At 37.1% G+C, this 25,321-nt stretch overlaps 1 long non-coding RNA gene across 1 annotated transcript in view; it reads left to right on the top strand.

The window, feature by feature from the left end:
• Positions 1-16,051: 16,051 nt before the first annotated feature.
• The window catches only part of LOC148128006 (uncharacterized), a 60,702-nt gene continuing 51,432 nt past the window's right edge, over positions 16,052-25,321 (top strand). The window contains exon 1 of the long non-coding RNA XR_015741292.1: positions 16,052-16,127. This is a non-coding gene — a long non-coding RNA (uncharacterized LOC148128006). The remainder of the gene's footprint in view (positions 16,128-25,321) is intronic.

The raw sequence follows: 25,321 nt of genomic DNA, 5'->3' as shown, positions 1-25,321 counted from the left end.
TTTCCTTGTTCCATTCAAGACCTCAGAATGAAAAGGAAAACTACCTGGAAGTACAGGTGTGTGATTGGGGGAAAGAGAAAGTTTGCAAACTTTCAAGAAGTAACATCTGAGCAATGCTAACAGCAAGATTCACAAGATTCTGGCATCCAACTGTCAGGATCAAAGGGCATATTAATTAGTCCTTTAAACCTTAAAGCTGTGCCTAGAATTCAGCTTGGGACATTAGCTTGATGCTCAGCAGCCAATCTGCTAAGAGTTTAGCTTGGAGTTGAGTCCTTTTGTGACATTTCATGAAATTACACATTTCATGCATTACAGCTTAAAAGCAGCACGCTGTGGCAACCAAATTAAGAGGGTAGGACGGATTCCCTCTTTAACCTGTGAAACTCAAAGGCAGGAAAGTGTTGAATAAATCTGATTATAATCTGGTTACTTGAAGACGTTAGCTAGGATAAAATTAACATTTCTGTACCTGGTATTTTGCATAGCCTCACTGCAAACGTATGCATAGTAAGTATGAATTTATTACCATGATTGCTGTGAGTAGATCATTACTAGAGGAAGGGAAATTGGCTTTTCACATGGATGGGGTCATAATTCCCCAAGAAGAACTGGTATATGATTTAGGGATCCACCTGTACATAGGGCTGCCCTTGAAGATCAATAAGAAACTACAGCTGGTCTGGAACATACAGAATGAATAACTACAGACAAACCTTGATAAGTTCATGTAATGTTGCTTCTGTGCTGCATATTAAAATGCTGGTACTCACCTGTTTCATGGCACAAGGCCAGAATACATGCAAGATCATTTGTTCTTGCAATTATCTCTGGTACCCAATATGATTATACAGGATTGGCATGCTCTAGATCTCCATCAATGAAACAATGTAATCTTATGAGATCCAGAAGGTGTGCTTTTTCTGTCATCATAATCTATGTAACAGCTATAGACTTCTCCCCATAAAATTTGCACGTCCCAATGATGCTGGGATTTATGAAGGTCCTGAAGATTTAATTCTTGTCCCACAAATTGAGGCAGGATATTATTTGAGCCTGTTTTACTATGTGGGATAGAATTTCTTCCAGCACAGGTGTTTTATTGGTTTTGCTACACTAAGGTATGTTTTAATCCTCCGTAAATTGCCTCAGGTTGCTTGGAGAATAGATGGATAAAGAAAAGAATTAATTAATTCCCAAACATGAATGAATTTGGATTGAATGAATGAATGTTGGTTTTGAGAAAAAGCACTCTAAACTTTTTTTGCATGGAATGGCTTACTTAGCTCATGTATTGTACAGTCCTACTGTAAATACTCTATAATTATAGTTTGTATGGATTTGTTTTGATGATTTCTACAGGAAGGGAAATTGGTTTTGCACATATAGAAAGACTTGAGCTGAAACTTTATCAAGTAATTATAAAAGAATGGTACAGAAACATTAACAGAAATAAATATTTTGCAAAATTCAATGGAAGTTCATTTCCAGAATTAATTGCTTTTTTCAAAATTTAATCTGACAAGCCTGGAACTTTTTAAATTTTATTAATTATTGGGGGCTGTCCAATTTTACATGGACACTCTAAATGGGTGTCACTATAAATGATGGAAAACTCCTAAGCCATTATCATAGAAAAAATAAGCATTATCTTTTAATGAACCTAAATATTTGGGAAGCTGCTCTTTAAAATATATGGATTACTGATAGTCATAATTGACTTTACAGGAATATTTATATGGTAATTTACTCTTTTCAATAAGCTACTCATGGTATTGCTACATGAGTCCCTGCAGTGTATGTGTAGTGCGAGGGATTCCAGCTTTAACATACAAATGAGATCGTGCATTGCAATATGATTAGCATGTTGTGCAAGTTTCACATTATTGTTCATCAATCATGACATAGCTTAGCATTACTGGTAATAAGATAAACTGCAGTTGATTAGTTTGCTTAACATTCTCCAAACCCCAAAAGATTGTTGGAAATAACTGGACTTGGATAAAAGACGAGGCTATTCATGAGCTGACAATCCAGGCTGAGGTTTCTAGGTCTAACAATGGTATAACAATGGTTATTTGCTGTAAAGTTGTCCATTTGCTTGTATATTACTTGTAAATTTTAAAGAAAGCATATGTATACATTCCTAGTACAATTCAAGTGTAATTAACACTGATTGCAATGTGTTTGAGCATTAGTTATCTGAACTTAGTCACATTGCTACTTTGCTTAGTCACAAAGCCATCCCAGCTAAAGTGCTAAGAGTCCCAAAAATGGAAGAGTGGAACTTTGTCCAAGTTACATACTCAACAAATATCCATCCAAGATCTATACCCTCAACAGTGCAGATTCATAAAACATGTACTGACAAGGCTATATTTGAGTTTTAGCCCCCTCCTCATATCAGCTGTGATCATGCTCTGGCCATGCTCGTGATCAATGTAAAAATAATGCTTATTTTTAAGCTGTACAAATCCTTATCGTTAACATCGAAATGTTGCCTAAAAAAGGATAATGAAAGGTTCCACATTTCCATCTAAGTAACTGTTAGAATGTTTTAATAACAGAAGTATAATTATCCTTGTCTGTAACTTAATTGTGGCTGAGAAGGCAGACCTGATTTACATTACTGGACCCTGGATGAGAAAGGAGGATTGGGTGCCCCGCTTAGAAATTTAGACACCAGGGTTTTGGGTCTGAGCCCTAGCAGGAAATAGGGTAGATATTATCATCTGAGAGATTCTCCTAGCATCAAGTCCCTAGTACAAGTCCCATTTTAGCCATGAAAGCCAGCTGAGTTACATTGGATCAGTCATTCTCTTTCAGTCCAACCCACCTTACAGGGTTGTTCTTATGGGGAGAACAGGAAGAGAAAAATGTTTGGATCTGTTTGTCACCTTGAGTTATTTATAAAAGTAATAAAGGCAGGATACAAATAATAAAAAATATATAAAAACATATTCTGCAAATGATCTGATGTGAGAACTTGCTTTTATGACTCCACATGCTCCATTGCATGATTCATGCCATATCTGTTCAACTTTACTGTTGAGGGGTTGATAGAATTCCTCAAGCTATACTTTCTTCTTGCATCACTTTCTTGGTTTGGCTTATTTTCCTGAAAACACTCAGAAATCCAGATTCAAACTGTTATACATAAGGAAGGTTCTAACTCTTTCTTCTTGTTCCCTGTTGGTTGTCATTGCTCTGTTTGGGTTTCTGTTTTAAAACCAACGATTTGCCTTTGTTTTTCAATCCCTGCACCCTCCAGAGAAGAGCTTGGAAGGTTGGAGAAGTAAACTTGCACTGCTGCTTGTAAAGGTCCTAATCCAGATAAAGTTCACTACACTCTAGTTATAGAAATTAGAATATGTTGCTCAGAATTATTCAGTTTGCCTCTGAGAGACCCGAGCTGTTCTCTCTAAATCCAAGATGTTCTGACAGGGAAGCAACAACTATTGGAGATGTTTGATAATTCTATACTGTCCTCTGTCTCAACAGCTATAAATTAGCAATGAGCCATTGGTTCTGTCAAGGCAATCTGTATACAGGTAGTCCTCAACTTACAACAGTTCATTTGGTGACCATTCAAAGTTACAATGGAGCTGAAAAAATATGACTTATGACCATTTTTCATAGTTATGACCTTTGCTGCATCCCCATGATCATGTGATCAAAATTCAGATGCTTGGCAACTGGTTCATATTTATGAACTTTGCTGTGTTCCAGGATCATGTGGTCAATTTTTGTGACCTTTTCACAAGCAAAGTCAATGGGGAAGCCAGATTCATCTAACAAATCAAGTTACTGACTTATCTTTATGTCAGTTTTTTTTTCATTTTACATTATGAATATCAACTGCATTGATTCACTTAACAATGGTGGCAAGAGATGTCATAAAATGCGGCAAAACTCACTTAACAAATGTCTCACATAGAAATAGGGATTTTGGGCTCAATTACGGTCATAAGTCAAAGACCACCTGTAATAAAGGTTCTCTCCAATAAAAAGATTCCAGCCCCAACCAAGATCTTCAGGTGAGATATCGATTCATGGATAGGTCTTCTGATTGAAGAAGAGCTGAAGAGCTGGGAAGACTCACAGCAATGGAGGTGGGAGTCTACTGGACTGTCCACAAACCTGCCTTCTCATAAACAAAGTTCAACAAGGCTAATGCTTGATGGTATCATCCTCAACATTTTCTTCTAAGAGGAAACAACATTTCTTCCATTCTCCGTTTGTGTTGGTAAGGAGAGTTGGCAAATGATAAAAGCAGCTTCATGACACGAGCCTTGAGTATTTTGTAAATACATTGTGATGTTGCAAAAACATAAGACAGACATAATTTATTGTATGATGCTACTTTTATCATTTTTATTCCTATAGAAACCCAAGTTTCTATACGGGGGCGTGCATAAGCACACCAATGTGCCTACCGTCCCTGTCCTGTTGTTTCTTTTTATTTTTCTTATATGTATCCATTTCATGTACTCATAACTATGTTTATATTATCTTATAAGCACCTGACAAATAAATAAATAATAAAATAAAAAGTGGCTTCTTACAATCATGTTCCAAATTTGATATGAGAAACCATATTTTGCCTCTGTTTTTTGTGACGTTTTAGCAATGAATGTATTCAATAATTTACATTATTATAATACGGACTAATTAAAGGTTTTTTTAAAGTTTCATTCATTTTCTGGAGAGATAAACATGATCTTTGCCTTTTTGGAAAAGTAGGAAGAAATTCTTCAGTGCAAACAGTATTGTGTCATCTATATAAAATATAGTGGGAAATCTCTGGAGGATAAATCACTTTGGATTTTCTTTCCCAAAGTCACAAAATGGCTGAAAATTCTGTACTGAACATTCAGATCTTTTGACGCTGAATTTTGGTTGCATGTTGCCTAACTTTGAAAGGGTGTGTGTGTGTCTTTAAATGTGAAAATTTGATTAGGTTACTTCTTATGCACAGGCTGGTTATAGAGAACCCACTTAAAGCTTGTGGTGGTGTGGCAGGAAAACATTAACCTTCTGTTTGTCTTAGCCTATCTCTTAAGAACTTGCTGATGTATGAGTTGTTGCCTGCTGTTGCTGTTGCTGTTTTGAACATTTGTTGGAATAAGTAGTGGAAAAATTGCTGCAATAAAGAGAGATTAAGCAAAGCAAAACCCCAGCCTCTCTTCATTTAGAAACACTCCCTTGTTCATTAGAGTCATCTTTTGTTAGTTCATTATGTGTCTTCAGGGATTTTTTACCTATAGTTTGGGAATCCCAGAAATAAGGGGAATTTGTAGAAATATATCAAAATCTCTAAAAATCTATATTCATGTAACTTAATAGTAATAACAACAATTGGAGAAAATAACAAAATATAAAGGCCTGCAAATAGAATTACTAGATAGTACCGATAGTAATAGGTCTATTGGGTACAATCCCAAAACATCTGGAATATCACTTGAACACCTTGGGTATTGACAAATTCATCATCAATCAACTGCAGAAAGGCAGCTTTACTTGGAACAGGTTACATTCTGCAATCAAATCTTTAATGTTATTAAACAATATCTCTCTATTTCAGATCCTTGGGAATGACCAATAGGTAGACAAAAATATCTGGATGACTATACGACTAACCGTACCTTTAAAATAAATTACTAATAAATAAATTGTGCTGCCATTTCAGATGTATAAAATAAATAAATTACTGTGAACCCATTTCATATGTATCTGATCAAATAGCATTTCATTTTGGATTTCTTCAGACAATGCAATCTTCACTTTCAGTTTCAAAATAATTTCACCTTTTCATTTCTTCTTCTTCTTCTGAAGATTTGGAGATTGAACTAAGCAACGAAATGTTACAGTTTTATTTTTGAAAGACAAAATTGGATGACATTTGCAGGAACAGAAGTTTCTTCTAAGGAAATAAAGTACTTGGTTTCTGTAATGTTGATTCAGTATGAAGAATATTAATCTTGTCAACCTACAGTAACAGTCTAACTTTGCTAAATTTTGTTACATTCATGCCAATTCTTAATGGAGGGCATGTTATTTTACTGAAATCTGAAAGTCTGTACCAATGATCCATATTAGCTATGCTTTCTGTGGATGTGCATGTTGAGTATAATACACAAACAAGAAAAAACATCAAATCAAACATACAGACATACAAGTATTTGATAACAATTTACATGCTACTAAAGCTGGAATGATGTGGTACTGGGTAAATTGATTTACATAATATTTAAGTCAAGACATATCAAAATGATGGGATAAATAAGAGTTAAGCTTAAGAGTGGAGTTGATAAAAAAGGATTTGGAAAAAGATTTGAATAAGAGGTCTCGTAATGAATTATGAATACCTAAAACTCTACAGTTTCAAGTTTCAGAAAGTGCCAAACTATCCACCCAGTGTGATTAAGAAATGCTCCCATTTTCAACATACTTAAACAACTTTAAGTAACAATACAGTAGAGATTTTAACACTAAGTTCTTAATGCTAAATGCACAGGTTATATGGAAACTTTTATTGTACAACGAATACTTTGGTGTGACCTGAAGCAGTTTATTATTCAGTTCCAGATGAAAAAGCCAAGTAATCGTATGCTCATTGACATTTTAAATCATGATTAATTTGATATAATATTTATTTCCTTTTTTATCCTCAGCAGTCTTAGCTATATAAGCATTAGAATGTTAATAACATATAACCAACACTCTATAAACAATTTTGTATCAAAACCACATAATGTATTATATAAGTTTAACAATATAATACAAATGCTACTATTAAAAAAAACTCACCATAAAGTTATTCCAACTGAAAACTCTAATTGTTAGTATTAAAACTATACATTCTTCTCTACCATTCCCCAACAATACCTCTCCTCAAAATATGATTCTTTTTTTTTTCTTTAGGGAGAAGATCAGCTTTGAGAAGACCTTAGATCTATCAATAGCATTCAAATATACTGCATTATTCATCATGCTATTTTCTTCTGAGATCAAGAAAATTAAGGAAAGTTCAGCAAACAGTACTAAGCAGAAGGCAAGGGGAGAAGAAAATTCTTTCTCACCTTAGTCTACTATACATTCTTCACTCCTCAGTCTTTTGTCATTTTTCTATCTTTGGAAAGCAACTGTTCTTTCACTACGACCATACATAGTTTCATAGAGTGATTTTTGTTCTTTTAATAGCCCACTTCTCCCTTTCTGTGGACCACATAGTCTCCACTCAAACAAGCCTTTCTTGATCTTTCCTTTTCTCTCAATGTATCTATTTCTTTTGCAATTGTCTCCTCATTCATTCTTTTCATTCAATTTATATCCATTTATTATCCACTCTTTCTTGACCTGATCTCTTCTTGTTTTTCTATGCACATTTTTACAGTAACCCATTCCTACTGCATTCAACATTTCTCTGTCAGCTGATATATCATTTCTGCATAAAATAAACTATGCAGAAAAACACTGTTTGACACAGCCATTTTGCTTCTTTTGACAAATTTTACAATAGACCATATACTATCCTATCTGCATTTGAACATCTTGAAATTTCTCATCCATTCTCTTATCTTTAGGAAACCTTCAAACAAGGGATACAAATTCATTTATTACTCTAAATTTTCAACATTTATTGCTCTAGTTTTTCAATACTCATTGCTCTGGTTTTTCGACAAACTTGCAATGGATTACTTCCTTTTCAATCAGTCTTTGATAAATTAGAATTTGTTTTATTCCACACTCCTCAATGCTTTGTCCAATCTAGCTATCATTTCTTGGAAATCATTCAGATTCTCAGGAAACAAAACATTGTCTGTGTACAAAGTGTAAATATATTCATATCCCAACAAGGACATCAGGAAAAAATAATTACAAACCTTTCTTATACATTGGTTTATAAATATATCGATCAGTCAAGGGAGCACCACACATCCTGGCTTTATACTCTGGCCAATCATGAACCAGTCATTAGACTTTTATCATCACAGATACCTACTTATTGCATTCAGCAATCAGCTTTCAACTATATATTCTTGTAAAAGATTGCAAATTTCAAAGCTATTCCCATATACTTTCAAGAAATGCACCATTTTCCTCACTTTTGAATATTTCACACTGTTTTGCTGAAGAAGCGATATCTTGTCTGCATACTTTGCTACACATAAAACTTTATTACAGTTCCCAAATTTTGGTCATTCTCAATTCTTCTGTTCTTTGAATAAAAATTCTGCAAAATCACTTTCCAGAAGCACTAATCATCTATTAGTTTTTCTAGTTATTTTTTAAAAATCACTTTCTTCAAGGATATTTTTCATTCTCTTCCAAAATAATTTTAATAAGAATTTTGTTAAAGTTATCAAAGTGTAAAGTACAAATGAAAATTAAAATAGTGGGAAAATTGGGAAGGGAAAGATGGGATTTGTGGAAAAAAGAAAATCATTGACTTCTACTCTCACAACACAGCAGAATAATAAATTACATCATTTTATTTAAAAATCTTTTAAATTATAATTTACAATCTAGACTTGTTACTTTTTCTTACTTAATTTGTATTAACCATTTCTAAAATAACAAACCTATCGAATCAGCAAAACAGAAAATACTTTTTCCACTTTTTCCATCTAAAACACAAAATCCATAAGCAGTTTCCAAGTAGAAACAAAGCTGGGTATATTCTTTTCTTTAATTAGAGCTGTTAATTTAGCCATCTCTGCTAATTCCATCTGTTTTTCCAATTATTCATTCATCATGGAAATAAGAATATCTTTCCATTTTGGTGCATTCTTGTTGCTGTCAACATATATAATAACAAAGTTCCGGATTTTTTTTTCAAATCCTTTTTCCTTTAAGCCTAAAAGAAAAGTCTCTGATTTAATTTTATATTCACTTTAAGAATCCTCTGTATTAGAACATAAAAATATACTTTACACCAAAGATTATAAAAAGTTTCTTATTTCCATTTACCTTAATACCTTTGTACATCTTTGACAGCTGATCAGGTGCTAAATATCAATGGCACATCAGTTTATACCAAATTCTTTTAGATTATAATTTACCTTGTACAAGGTATAATGTATGTAATCTAAATCTGTAATTAAATGTAAATGACTCTTTTATTCTTAATTCTTCTTTGCCATCATTGACTGATCTTTCAACTCTATTTTTCTGTTTATACATATGATACAATATCATTCATTCTTTTTATTTGTTTCTGGCAACAGTCATTCTCTCGTATTTATTTTGCTTTATCCATAGCTCTTTCACGTCATCTTCAGGCATCATGTTTTTATATTTGTCAGTAGCGTTAATTCCATTCACTTCTGGGGCACCTTGTTCTTTTCACTCTGTTGAACTTCTCCATTCTGTTTCCTCATGTCCACTTTCCAGTCACTCTGTCTGGAGACAATCTCCTAAGACTCTTTTCATACATAATTCATACTTTTTCTTCTTTGGGCCATTCTACTTTCATTCTCATTTCTTTCATTTCTTTCCTTATCCTTTCTTTCCTCCTAAGACTCATCTTTAGCACTATGAATTGATGGATTAATAGTTTGAATTAATGGTACAGAGAAGAGCAACCAGGATGATTAGTGGATTGGAGGCTAAAACATACAATGAACGGTTGCAGGAACTGGGCTTGGCTAATCTAGTAAAGAGAAGGACCAGGGGAGACATGATGGCAGTCTTCCAATATTTGAGGGGCTGCCATAGAGAGGAGGGAGTCAAACTATTTTCTGAAGTGCCTGTAGGCCAGACAAGGAATAATGGATGGAAACTGAACAAGGAGAAATTCAACCTGGAAATAAGGAGAAACTTTCTGACAGTGAGAACAATCAACCAATGGAACAGCTTGCCCTCAGAAGTTGTGGGAGTGCCATCAATTGAGACTTTCAAGAAGAGATTGGACAGACATTTGTCAGAAATGGTGTAGGGTCTCCCGCTTGGGCGGGGGGTTGGACTAGATGACCTACAAGGTCCCTTCCAACTCTGATGATCTGTTATCTGGTTTATGGTAACCATGAATTAATGGTTTGTCTTGCATTCAGTACCACTCCTCTTTTAACACACATCTTTTATTATGAACAACTAATCAATCATGCTTTTTAAAATTATTTTCCATCTATATACGGCATTTGAACGGTCTCATACTTCAACCATATATTTGAAATACACTTCTTTTTCTAAGGCAATGCTTGCCAATCACCATTTAATTCATTCTTAAATCTATAAATATGCCTGGAGCCAAGCATTTACTGGCCAGATGTCCTTCCTGATGCCACACAGAGTACGCAGCAGATATTTTTTCTTTGTGCCTTAGGAGAAAAACATCTGGTGTTCCCAAGGATTGAACTCTCAACCTTCTAAGTGGGAGGGGAGCATCTTCACCACTAGGCCACCACATTACTCATATACAAGTAGTCATCGACTTACAGCAATCCATTTAGTGATTGTTCGAAGTTACAATGGCACTGAAAAAGTGGCTCATGGCCATTTTCCAAACTTATGACTGTTGCAGCATTGTTATAGTCACGTGATTTACATTTGGATACTTGACAGCTGCTTCATATTTATGATGGTTTCAGTTTCTCGGGGTCATGTGATCATATTTTGCGACTTTCTGACTTGTAAAGCTAATGAGGAAGCCAGATTCACCTAACAATCGTGTTACTAATTTAACAATTGCAGTGATGTGGCAAGAAAAGTTGTATAATGGGGGCAAAACTCACTTAACAAATTTCTCATTTAGCAACATAAATTCTGAACTTAATTGTGTTTTAAGTCAAGGACTATCTGTATATGTTCTGCCTCATATGCCTTTTCTATCTCTCTTTAGTCCCTGTCTGTAGAATCCTGGTCCATATCCTCACAGTGGACTGGTGAAAACTGGACTTTTGTTTCCCTTTTTTTTAACAGGTTCACCAGTGAGTAAGAGGCCAGAAACAGTTTCTGCTGGGGATAAGGATAGTTGGGGGCATTTGGGCGAGCATTTAAAATATTTGACCAGAAATATAACCAAAGCCAAATTTAATCCGAAACATGCCTTATGTTATTCTAGGCAACCAGGGATTTCTCATGTAAAGACTGCCTTGTGAAGCAGACCCAAGTTGCCTGCATCCTGCCAATTAGGAGGTACACACGTGCTCAGAATACAATAATGTCCATTGCAGAGCAGAGTAAAGCTATAAACAAGAACAGCAATGCACTTCCAAGAATGAAAGTCAGTCCAGTGCTTCAGGCAATAAGCTTTTAGGATCATATACTGTTTGAAGAAACTATGTTTGGTTCACAGTAGACCTGCAATCTCTGAAGTGTCACGCTTTGCTTCAGAATTAAGGGTTTCCCTGAAGTTACTTTCTCATAGCATAAGCCAACATTTTCATTGCTTAATATATTGTGGTGCCAAAGACTGCCTTCCTAAAGAAGGCAACTGGTATTAGCATATCCTCAGGAATATTGTGGCTATACCACTGAACTGCAAAAGTATAAAGCGCTCACGTTAACAAAAAGCTTTTTTAAATATCTGTAATTTAATAGCATTTTGTGCTCGGTTATTGTATTTGGATATGCAAAATGTGTAGCTGAGGTGACTTTTGTACTGAGTATGTCATGTACTTTATATCCCAATATATAATTTAGAAAAACTGAAATGCTAGGATGTTTCATGATCTTATTTTGAATGGCTTTTGAAACGTGGCAATGGTTGACAGGGAATTGTAAATAATTTTCCCAACAGGATTTCACTTCACGCATATGACTGATAGAGACACCTGACAAGCAAAAATATCAAATAATTCCCTGGGGCATTACACCAGGTTAATAGCAGAGTTATAAGAAAAGCTTCAAGCAGCTGCTGAATTTAGTAAAGAGAAACAGAATTTTTAAAAACGGTATGCTTTAGAATTTAATTTATGCAGGTGCCATCATAGATGGAAAATGGGGGATATACAGTATTGTAATGCCTCCCATGATATTGTAATGCCAGCATAAAAGGGCAGAAGCCTGCATTGTGAATTCATCACACATTTTGTTAGTAATAATAAATGGTTATGAATAAATAAATTAATAAATGCAGTTACAATAAATGCTTATGAACATACAGTTTGTTTGTTTTTTAAATCTTTTACTCATGTTGCACTTGGGGAACTTTATTAACAAGTTAGCCTCTGTAAGCATCTATTCAATTTAGTTGGAAAAGGTTTATTACAAAGTAAATCATATAGCCTGTCTCTTACAGAATGGCCTGCTAGATGTTCTCAGATATAAGCACCGGGAACTTCTTTTAACATTTCTCTCACTGGGAAACTACTCTGCATGATAGAAAATAAATAAAACTCTTTGAATCTATAGAGCTTTCAGAGTTGGAATTAGGGCCTTGTATCAGGTCATAGAGACTGAGTTTGGCTGTCAAGTGACTCTGTTACTGTCAGTTTAAAAAAGAAGATGAACTCCCCCAAATCTGTCTCTTGGCTTCCCTAGATTTCTTCTCAGCTTATACCTATTATTCACTTCACCCATATCTGAAAGCCTAACATCTGATGCTGGCCAGGTGTGTTGGACTAAGGCCCACATTATCTTGACATTATTATTTCATTAAAAGCCAATGGAAATTAGTAGGTAAACAACTATGTAATATATCCCACGATGAAGGGGTGTGTGTGTGTGTGTGTGTGTGTGTATGTATATATGAATATGTGTGTGTGTGTTTAAAACTATATTGTAAAACTATAGCTTTCGTTAGCCTCTGCTAACATTGTCAGAGTGTAAAACTACCATTGAAACAGTTGAAATATGGCTTTGATGGTAGTTTTACACTCTGACAATGTTAGCAGAGGCTAATGGATAATATAGTTTTAGTTCCGGAGATCATGATCTCTCTCTCTCTCTCTCTCTCTCTCTCTCTCTCTCTCTCTCTCTATCTATCTATCTATCTATCTATCTATCTATCTATCTATCTATCTATCTATCTATCTCTATATATAACACTCAATGCACACACACAAATAAGCCCAGAGATATGCAGTATATACACAGCATCTCTGTATGTATATGAGTGTATATACAGTGTGTGTGACTGCTACAAGTTACCAAAAACGTAAGTTTTCACACTCATGACTGCTGCAGCATCCCCGTGGTCATATGATCAAAATTCAGACACTTGGCAACTGGTTCATATTTATGATGGTTGCAGTGTCCCGGGGTCATGTGATCACCTTCTGCAACCTTCTGGCCAGCAAAGTCAATGGGGAAGCCAGATTCACTTAACAATCATGTTACTTAATATAACATCTGCAGTGACTCACATAACAATTGTGGCCAGAAAGGTGGCAAATGTGGTGAAACCCCATAACTTTCTCTCTCAGCAAGAGAAATTTTTGACTCAATTGAGGTTGTAAGTAGAAGACTACTTGTACACAAACACACACACAGAGATAGTGGTTTTTTAAAAGAAATATACTTTTACTTAGGAATCATGAAAACATATTGTTTTCTTACTGGCTTAAAGTTACTGTTCAAGGATAGTTTATTAGTTCTTCAATTGCAGCACTGTGTGATGACCCAAGGCATGACACAAACATAACCAAGTCACAAAAATAGAAGAAAGTCCCTTTAAGGCGTCCAACTTGGCCCCAATGTCCAATTATCCTCAGCTGGATATCAAACTCTTAAAGAAAACAGTTTATGGAGGAAGTAAATGCAGTCCACACCCAAAGTAAAGTTAATTTGAAATAAAAAATGCAACACAAACCACACTGAAGGAATTACTATGTTAGGCAAGAATGATTAATTGCATACTTCTACCAGATAACGCAGCAACCACAGTTGGGAGGAAACACAGTGACAAAAATGCACGCTTAGCTTCCAGCACCTTTGCTATGTGCAATTTGTCCTTTCAACCAGTCCTCCCAGCTGCAGCCTATGAAGGGGATCAGGGGCCCTTCCTACCCATAGACCACACCACTCACATTTATCCTCATCCGCTCCTCCCTGCATGCCCTAGAATGAAGAGGGGGTGGGCCTGGGTCTTCCTCTGAATGCCCATCCGGCCTTTGCCCTTCCCCAGTTTCATCCACAACCACTGGAGCCACACTCCCATTCCCTGTCAGCTGTTGCATCTCTCCCTCAGAGTCAGACTCCAACATGGGCATGACGTACTGGTTGAAGGAAGATAGGATAAATTATATTAGATAAACTGGCATGATTTTAGATAATCCCATTTTTAATCGCTGCCTTTCTAAAATAGATTTGTTTACTTAGTAGGTTTTTCAAACTGCCCACTCAGTAAATATATTTGAGTAGCTGTAAGTGATATTTTCTTTCTGAGATATAATTTTCTAGAAGAGATTTATTTTTAAATGCTATTATTAGGTTTCACATATACTATCATGTTTATATCTCTGAATATGTCAGAAACCGTCAATAGATTACTACAACCACATGGAACCAGCATAGCACAGAAGCCAACTAAAGCCCTTCAAAGCATCCTAAGCAAAAGATCAAAAGATCCAGCAACCCTAGAAGAAAAAAGCAGGAGTCATCTACCACATACAATGTAATTCTTCAACAACCATTTATGTAGGGCAAATAGGCAGAAGAATGGCATAACACATCTTTGAACATCAACCAGCATAGAAGACATGATGGAAATTCTTTAATTTCACAACATAGAGACAGACTTAACCATAGTTTCAGTTGAGAAAATGTGACCACCCTAGATTAAGCCCAGTCTAAAAATGCTAGGGAATTTCTAGAAGCCTGCCACTCTGACAAATTAGCCATCAATAGACACACAGACATTAACAATATCTATAAACCATGAAAAAGAGACAACTAACTGGCTAAAAAGGGAGCAAAAAGACCTAAGTATCTTTCCACCAGCAATCAGCACCCAGATCAGCAAAGATTAATTCCAAGATTAACATCAGACCAACAGTCATTGGTCTAGTCTAAACAATACCCTAGTCAAGAAACTGCCAAAGAAGTTAACAGTAAACACTCCAGCCAAAGAATCTTTAAGATCACCCCCACCCATACTGTCATATAAACTGAGTATATATAGAATATAAACCAAGAATATAAACTAGAATAAAAAACCAAGAGCAAATCCCACTTCTTACGAGCACTGATGATGTTACCTAGTTTGGGTGATGTAATGTCTGCAAGAAAACAAGCAAGCTCAGAGAGCACCAAGGACCCTTTATTTCAACCCTGAGCTACAGATATTCTCCTATATTGGTACTATCATCTGTAAGCCATGACCTTCCTCCATTGAACCAAAATGTATTAGCTTTGGTTTATTTTGCTGATTATACATATGGAAGAAAAAATTGAAAAAATTAAGATAAGGAATAATTACTGTTATGCATTAAAATAGCATAATAAAAATATTGGGAGTAAAACAATATATCGCTATAAAAGGATAGCCATTTGACTACCTCTGAAAAGATGATCCTTGTAGTGAAATAGTACAGTGTTATTGTCTGCCGCTTGCTCAGATGGTTGATTTGTGTGCAGAAACCTCACCATAGCACTGGAGACCTATGCTTCATTTTGCTGACGGCTTACTTTCCAAAAAAACACTATCAAAGAAAACACTGGAATGACAGGGAGGGGAAGTTCTCTCAATTTGTACGATGGCATTTAAAATGTTTATTTTTCCATTGTTCCATTATTGACTTTGAAGCCCACTCCATGCTGGATAGTGTCATCAGATGTCAGAGCCTTCCCAACTGGTGTCCATTGTTCTTGAACTACACAGAGGAAATTGCTTTCTCTTAGGGAAGGAGTTTGCTGTCAGGCAGCTGTTCAGTTAAACAATAGCAGTAGGTAAAGCTTTCTGAGACCCCAATTTATATTCTGACTTGGTGCCAGAAGTATTGTCAATGCTTTGAAAGAGAAAGAGAAATAAGAATATTCACCTTAGAAGTGTGTAGCACAGTAGTAATATTCTGGATCATAAATACAATGGAAACAGAAAATGAGAAGGGCAGCTGAGTAATACTTTGAATGTGGCCTAACCAGACTGGTTTTTGTTATGACCTACAGGAATGGCATTAAAAGAGTTGGTGCTTCTACTTGCCTTGTTTGCTGCCACTGAACAGTGGAAATCTACAAAGGAAGTAAGTCTTCAATAAACTCCAGCTTTAGCTGGTTATGGAATATAGTGAAGTACCAAATTTTTATTTTAATATAGGGCAATTGTCTGGAGGAATATCTAAGGCACTGAAGGTCACCACCAAGAAAATAAAATTCCCCCAACTTTAGAAATTATTGTGATACATTGTGGGATATAATTTACCTTGTTGGATTAGGAGGAGAGTGATGCAGATTCAAGCCTTCATCCAGGATTGCATTTTTCTAGATACCCTGTTCCACACATTCACAGCTTGCCCTCAGAAGTTGTGGGAACGCCATCACTTGAGACCTTCAAGAAGAGATTGGACTGCCATTTGTCAGAATTGGTGTAGGGTCTCCCACTTGAGTGGGGGGGTTGGACTAGATGACCTATAAGTTCCCTTCCTACTCGGATTATCTATTATCTGATATTATTTCAGTCAAACATAACTTTATATTGTTTTGTGAAGATGAAAAAAATATGGGTGGGTGAGGAAGTGGCTTGTGTACGCTGAGAATTTTCTGGGGTTCCTTGAATAAAAGCAGATGAGATAAACAAGCAAGATGATCATTTTTTTAGATTTGGGCCTGAGGCAAATTAGGAAAAAAAAATGTGGATTGATATATATCAAACCTATATTACTATTCACTTGGCCAGGCATGTATCTGTCCCAACAAATCTATACCCAAACTTATAGTAAAATATCTAGACATAGCTTATTTAGAGGTATTGAGAGTTTATATTTATTCCTGAAAATGAATACATTTCTTAGGGTTCTTGGTTCCCCCCAGATCAGTGCAAGATTGCTGATACTTTGCATTGCTTTCTAGAATGACCATGTGATATCAGTTGGAAAGAATCATATAGAATCTAGACCATGTTTGACATTATCCTTGTAGGAATTTCTCTTTTAGATCTTTCACCATACTGGTAGCCCCTAACTTTATAATCCAGTTTGTCACTGTCCTTTCTGAACTATGGTGCTCAGAATTGGACACACTACTCAAATGGAGTCAGACTACAACAGACTAGAGTGGAACAGTTTCCCCCATGATCTGAATTTTGTGTTCCTGTTAATTCATCCAGAGATGGCATTTGCTTTCCTGGCAGCATGATATTATCTGATTTCTCTCAAAACAGAGGAAGACAAATAGAAGCTGCATGGAAATCAGGCTAAAGGAATGAAGCAGCTGGAGCAGTAAGGAAAAGAAAAAGAAAAGAAACAAATGAGAGTCAACTTTGGCGAAAATTTAGAAACAGAAAGAAGGGGTCTAAGAACCTATGGCATATGGTGGAAATCTGATGCATTACTCTAGTATCTGATGTTGCACAACTGAAGGTAGAAAAGAAGATGGACTAGAGGGGAGGTGCTGTTGAATTTGGACAAAGGTTTCAAGAGGTCTTGAAGAAGAATTTCTCTACTTTGCTTTCATTCGTAAGAATTTCTTTCAATAGAATTCTGCTCATGGGCAGAGAATCATGGATTTCTGCTATCAATAGCTAAATGCTATTACCAATAAAATAACAGCTGATACAGTGAACCTGTAGAAGAAAACTGGGGATGGGCTGTCATTTTAAATTGGAGATGGGGAGACAGAAGGAGTGATCGCTAATATCCTCAGTAAGAAACTCTCCCTTTACTATCTAAATCAGTGGTTCCCAAACATTTTCAGTCCACCGCCCCCTTGGTGCTACAAACTCATCCTCGGTGCCCCCCACCCAGGGATGGGATTCAAAGTTCTACGGTATAGCCTAATTTTAGGGTGTGGCTTGGTCACATGACTGGGTGGGCGTGGCTTGCTGATCACATGACTGGCTGGCGTGGCTTGATGGCTGGGCATGGCTTGCTGGTCACATGACTGGGTAGGTGTGGTTTTGTGGTCATGTGACTGGCAAACAAGCGGCCCTCACTTTATGGCCAGTTGTTTAGCAAGAGTTCTAATTTATGACTGGCCTCTCCAAAGATACTTGACCTGTTTTGGAGTTTTGACAGCCATGCACACAAATACACACACACACACTCCCTTCTAACCCTGCTGGAGCAGGTCACTGCACTAGAATCGGCAAAGCATCTCTGATTAGATTCTAGTTGTGAATAAAATCTAATCAGAGATGCTTTGCCGATTCTTGATTTGTTTTATTTGTATCTCTTTATTTTATGTTGCTGAATTGCATTGACATGTGTGTCCCTTCTTGTGCACACCCCAGAAGCTTTGTGATTCTTTGCAGCAAAAATTACTGACCTCTGGCTTTGCTCTACTTTTCAAACATGCCGCCACTGCTGCATTCTAGGTGCCGGCTCTGCAGGTCCACCCCATTGAGCCCACTGCACTGGAGGGACCTGCCCAAGCAAGTCAAGTCAATGGGGTGAGCCTGAGAGAGAGAAAGAGAGAAAGAGAGAAGGAAGAAAAGAAAGAGAAAAGGGAAAAAAGGAACAGAAAAAGAAAGGGGGAGATGGAAGGAAGGGACAGAAAGAAAAAGAAATAAAGAAGGAGGGAGGGGGAAAGAAAATGAGATATCTATTCTAGTCCAATCACCTGCTCCAGCAGGGTTAGAAGGGAGAGTGTGTGTGTGTTCTCCTTGTAATTTACCAGTACAATTTGGTTTTGCCTTCTTCAGAATTGGCACTGTAATATATTGGGGAAAAGTAATTTTTAGGGTGGAGATCTGGTCCAATGGATCCTGTTTAAAGCCTCAACAAAATGTGAGAGCTTCCTGATAATCTTGACCATGTTTCATCCACAAAACCTTTAATAGAAGCCAAAGATGTTTCAGTGTGGAAAAGAGCCTCAATCTAAGCTAGGACTCATTTCAATCTGATGCATCAGTGCGCTCTCTCTCTCTCTCTCTCTCTCTTTCTCTTTCTCTGTCTCCCCCTCCCTCCCTCCCAGACTGCTCTACTTTCCCAATGTGCCTGCAGGGCTGGAGTTTGAACATGGATGGATGAATGGATGGATGGATGGATGGAGAGAGAGAGAGAGAGAGAGTCAGAGAGACAGCTAGGTAGATAGATAGATAGATAGATAGATAGATAGATAGATAGATAGATAGATAGATAGATAAAGATTGGTAGGTAGGTGGGTAGGTAGGCAGGCAGGCAGGCAGATCTTTTGGATGAACGTATGGATAAGTAGGTAGGTAGGTAGGTAGATTGGTAGATAAATAGATAGATAGATAGATAGATAGATAGATAGATAGATAGATCTATATTGGTAGATAGGTAGGTAGGTAGACAGACAGAAAGACAGGCAGGCAGGAAGGCAGACAAACAGACAGGCAGAACTTATGGATGGATGGATGGGTGGGTGGATGGATGGACGGACAGACAGACAGAAAGAATCTGACAGCAGCGGCACTTTGGGAAAGTAGAGCAAAGCCAGAGTGGGAATTGAAGTCCACACAAGTTGCCAAGGTTGAGAAACACAGGCTGAATATATCAACCCAGCCATTCTGGTTTAGAGTTTAGCATGCTGTTTGATTCTGGCTTAGTCAATAAACGATGGCTAAGATCTTCCTGCTCCTTAATGCAGCTGCCCCTCTGTCCCTTCTCCAGCCCCCTGCCCCAGTTCTTTCTTTGGCATCCAATTTTTCAATGCCAACCTCCCTGGGGCAGCGATGCGGCTGACTTCACCCTCTTTGCTTCAACCCAAGGTCCACTTCCATCGGGCCAAGCAAGGGGAGGTACTCTACACATGCTCAAAGACTCCCAACTTCGGGAAAGTGCTCTGCCCATCTTTATGCTCTGCCCGGGAGGAGGAAGGCGTGCAGAAGCAGCCCAGATGGGCGGAGGGGAGGCAGAGGGAACGATCACTTGGAAAGCAAGCAAGCAAGTGCAGGGCTTGGTTGGAAGAACCAGGCTGCAGAGGGAGTCTAGGTTCTAGGCCCAGAATGGCCACATAGAGCTGAACTGAACCGAGCCACATGCCTTGGAGAGCTGCAGCTGCACCCACCTGCATCCTGCGTGCAAGCCCGGCTGGCTGGAGAGGCAGAGGCCGGACAGGCACTGCGCACTCCCTTGTTCTCCTCCGGGGAAGGGATCCTAATGCTGGACCACCCACCCCTTCCACTGCGCACCTTGGGAGGGTTTTGCTTTCAGGCCTTTAGGCACATCTCCACCACTTCCACCGGAGAGGGCAGCCTGCAAGCTTTCTGCCACCTCCCACCCCTCTCCGCCCCCCCCCCCCAGGCTTGGCAAGGCTCAGCGTGCACGGGTTCTACATTCAAGGTGTTGGCTATGGAACGATGAAACAGTCAATTGGCTGTGTAGCCAGCAGTCAATGAGCCTGCGGGGCTGGCACCTCGAATACCTCCCTGCTGCCTCTTAGCGCCCCCTAAGGTATTCCACCCACCCCCAGGGGGTGGTACCGCCTACTTTGGGATCCACTGATCTAAATGATACTTGAAGTAAGGGAGAATCATTAGAACTGTTGGGCTTTTTATCACAACTTTGGAATCCCTCCCCCTAACATCATTTTACCATTTCCAGGGGAGAAAATGGAGCTCTCTTAGTTCTATTAATGTGAAAGGAGGGTAGCAGAAGGCTGTGTGGACATATACAGAAAGTGAGAAGAAAGTCTCATCTTTCACTTTTGGAATTTCCTCTGCCACTTCTTTCTATCCTTTTCCAGCTACAATTACACATGAAAAAGAAGAATTTTGGAACAAACAAGACATCCCACATAATTTTTAAGATTACCCCCAGTGAACATTGAAATCCATTCATAATTCAGTTCTGGCAAACTTTATCAGTAATTGTAACATTCTGCACTTCAAAAAGGCAATTGAACTTTCTTGGCCTGGGTGGTCCTGCAGTTTTTAAAGACTGGTGTGTGAATATTTAAAAGCTGTCTACACATTTCTTCAGATTTGTCACATTGATTTTAAATCTACAGACAGGAAAGCAAATATTTTTGTTTTGTTTTGTTTCCATTGTCACAATCTGTCATTTTAAAGAACCAACCTAACTGAAGGATCAAGGGCTATTCAGTTCTAGCTGCCAATATTTTGACCAGAGCATACAGTAAAAGAGTTGAAAGTTGTAACAGAAATATAATGATTACAATTACAATTATTATTTCTAAATAAGCTAAAATAATATTTTCAAGCCATTCTAAACTCAAACCTAAACATGTTCCCATCAACTTTATTTTTAATATATTTATTACAAATAGTTATATCCAGCCTTTGAGAATATAGCTAGTCCTTGTGTAAGCCACCACAACTAGGTTGTAAGACAAATGGTTGTAAAACAAAACTATGACTGTACTTACAACCTTACTTCAGCTTTTCTTTGCTTTACAGACCTCTGAATGTCATAAATATGAGGAATGGTTGCAAAGTAATTTTTTTTTTCCCATCAGCACTGTAACTGTGAATGCTCACTAACCCAAGGCCGTTGCTAAGGGAGGACTATCTGGAGCAGTAAGCCTATATCAGCATCATTTAATAATGCATATAAATGAAAATACAATAAATATTATTTAAAAAGCAAAAAAAAAGAAATCTCTTCACAAGGTTATTCGAGGTTAAAGGTGGTGGAGTGAATGTGTAAGAGAGTACAGTGAAGATTTATGTTGGTTGTCACCTACCATAATGGGACCCTTTGATTTTGGCTAAGTGCATTGTATGAACTGAAAGCTTATGATGTATCAAATCAATCATAGTGGCTTATGCTAGAAAGCAGGATTAAGATAATGCATAGTTTGGTGTACTGTGTGAAACTAACTTCTGTGTATAGGCAGCTGAAACTAACTATGGAACATGCTTTGAGACCAAAATATTGGTGTTGGGGAGGCCATGTTAATGCAGAAGTATTGGTGTCTTCATATTGGGTATAAACTGTGGCATTCAACATGACCATTATAGATTCATGACCATTAATAAATAAATGTATGACACATGCCAATGACATTTAAAAAAAAATCAAAATGCAATAAACTTAATAAGTGAGAATAATATAATTTTATATAAATAATAAATACATACAGTAGTTTCAGGACATAAATGTAACAATGAAAATGTAATCAAATTAATATTAATGTGATACTTTCTCTTAGAAGAGTGGCATTTAAAAAAAAAATTCTATGTAACTTCAAGATATCGCCCTCAAACAGGTCAGCTCTTATGTAGGAATTATTTGATATATATATGCATTTACAGAATGTTTACTCTTGATTGCAGGGCAACATGTTCCCTCGAAAGATGTATTGTAATCAGACTAAATGTGACAGCACAATGTTTTTTAATGTTATTTTCTACTTGAAATGGTTCCTTTTTATTTATTGATCCTCTGGTTAACTTTGAAAGAAACAATCCCTTATCATTTTATTTTTAATTCCAAGTGGTTTGACCCAAAACTGATCTGAAAGGAACCTTGTCATTCCTTGTGACACGGGCTTCTAATCTCAATATCTTCTATCAAACCCTAAAATGATTTTTGAAACTTTAAATAAACATGATATTCAGGACAATTTTGGAAGATGTGTAGTAGTTAAGATAGCAGGCTAGAAATTGGGAGACAGTGTGTTCTAGTCCTACCTTAAACAGAAAGCCAGCTGGGTGATCTTGGGCAAATGCAAATCACTTTCTCTCAGCCCTAGAAAGTAAGAAAGGGCAAACCTCTTCTAAAAAAAAAAAAAAAACCTTGCCAAGAAAATTGAAGAAATTTGTTGATGCAGTCTCCAAGAATCAGACACCATTTGAACAAAAGAAGAAAAAAGCCTCTTTTCATCTAATTAATAAGAACTATGCCACAGATATTTGTTGGAAACTGCTAGATTGGATGGTAAATGAGAATCTGATAGGTTGGAACAACTGGATTTAGAATAGGTTACACTAAACCAGATTAGGGTTTGACACCATCAAACTTGTGACTGAAAAATATAGCCAGGCTCCCAAGTCAGCTCTGCTTATTCTGTTTATAGACTTCAAGCAGGCATTTTACTCAATCTTGAGGAAAATGCTTTGGCCTAAGCTGAAAGCCTCTAACATTTGACAGACAGATCCTCACTCTCTTACACACTTCATAATAATATCAGATTGAGTTTGAACTGTAACATAGCAGGCCACCTCTCAGATGTAACCTTAAGCAGAATGGGAATTCAGCAAGGGTAATGGCTCTGCTATTATTTAACTATTACAGTATGTCAATCTAATGGTGAGACCCTTAAATAAAGAAGAACATCATTCCCTCCAAATTGGCAAATAGGTATCTGTACTGCTTTAAACAAATGACTTGCTAATTTTAATAGTCTACTGGTTGATTTAGAAGGACCATGGGAACACTATTCATTTCCTACAACCATTGCAAATAAATTATGAAAAAAACTAAGAGTGTGCACTTGGCAAGGGGAAATAAAACTACCCTGGAGACTTGATGGAAAATTCATCGATCAAGTATCTTGGGTTTGGGTTGTTTTTTTTTGTATTTGATGTTTGCACACAGGGAAGCAAAATACTTATAATGGAGAGATGACCATAGTATTCACCAACCGTTCTTTCCTTTTTCTTCTGCAGAAGCTCACTGTTATCCTAACCATAGTGCATTTATTTGAGGCCAAGGTTCTGTATGGGACTCAGCTAAATCCAGGTATCAATTACATTAAAGTTGAAAGTGTACAAATTAACCTCTAACAAAAGTTGCTCCAGGCAGCAAGTTTTGTCCTTAATGGAGCCCTACAGTTGGTAGGATGGTAGAACTACTAAGGGTTGAGAAAAGGACATGGCTAAGTATTTTCAAATACTGTCTAAAGATTCATTTTCAGTCCTAACATTTGACATCTCTTATCTTGCTGGACAAATTCCAATAATCTGGAAACAGCAAATTGAAGACAGTTCAGAAATTGGGTTTTACTCCAGAGGAATTGCTGACACTGGGATAACACTCTATGGTTTTCTTTGACAAAGTATCCTGGATACAGAATTGTAAATTGAATACACCAAAGTATCAAATGGAATACAACTGGGACATTATAAGTTCCATTTCAAACCAGCCCAGTATCTTAACCAACTTACAGTTAATGAATAGATAGCACTTGTGGCCAGGAGGGCTTTTACATAGATCTATCTTGTGCACCAGTTGTGACTTTTCTGGATTAAGAGATTTTTCTGATACTTGTGCTTTGATTACCTCCTATTCAGTCTACTGAAATTCATTCTCTAATGGGCTGTTTTTGAAGATGACTTAGAAGCTACAGCTGGTAGCTGTAGAAGCTACAGCTGGTAGCTGCACATGTGTATGTGTGTAATTATGGATGTCTTCACTTTACCCATGTAACATCTCTACTTTGCAAACTATGCTTGTTATTAGTGAGCTTCTGAGTATAATTTAAAAAATTGTCATCCATAAAGCTATTCAGTTCTGCTTATGATTGGACATGGCTTGCCTTTTCCCTGATGTGTTATTAGGTAAATATTTTGCTTCTTTTGGTCATTTCTGTATATTTATTGGTACTATTTTGTTGCTGTCAATTTTGTAAATGAGGTAGCATACAAGTTGATTAAATTAAAAAAAAATACACTGGTTTAGAATAGTGGATCTTTCTTGTGTCTCCCCAATGCCAGATATTTCTTTGCTATAAGAGTAGCAACATGAACCTGCATCATCATTCCCTTAGAGTTCTATGCTCCCCGTTATTCTCAAGTTCCTCAAGCACTTGCTACATATATGTCACACCAGTCCTGATCTCCATGTTAAAGGGATCTCTGTAGATTATGTAGTGTAAACCTCAAATACACACTAATTTCAGCCACGGTGGATTCCAATAATCCCACAACTTGTCATTTCACCTATGTTCCCTTCTCAGTTTACAATACAACCTTTAAAAGCCCATTGTTTTCAGCAATCAGTGGTTCCTGTAACCTGTTAGAGCACCAGGCTAGAAAGTGAGAGAATTCAAGTCCCATGTTAACTATGAAAGTCAGCTGGGTAATTTTGGGCCAGTCACTCTCTCTCTCTCTCAGCCTAATTCACCTCACAGGGTTATTGTTGTGGGGCAAATAGGAGCAGGAAAGTGTTTCTAATCTGTTCCTATCTCCTTGATCATCCTTCCAGACCTCATAAGTCATCATTGGCATTAGCATCCCTCCTGCTTTCAAAATCTCCATTGTGCTAGTTTTTGTAGCAAACTCTCCTACTGAACAAGTTTTTTCACATTTTCATGTGTACAGCTTATTTTTTAATAACAATTTACATTTCTG

The sequence above is a fragment of the Pseudonaja textilis genome, chromosome 1 (assembly GCF_049901715.1).
Source record: "Pseudonaja textilis isolate UNSWEBS1 chromosome 1, rPseTex1.2, whole genome shotgun sequence".
NCBI classification, from domain to species: Eukaryota; Metazoa; Chordata; class Lepidosauria; order Squamata; family Elapidae; genus Pseudonaja; species Pseudonaja textilis.
The sequence above is the reverse complement of the archived record's forward strand: the minus strand, read 5'-3'. Positions and strand labels throughout refer to the sequence as shown.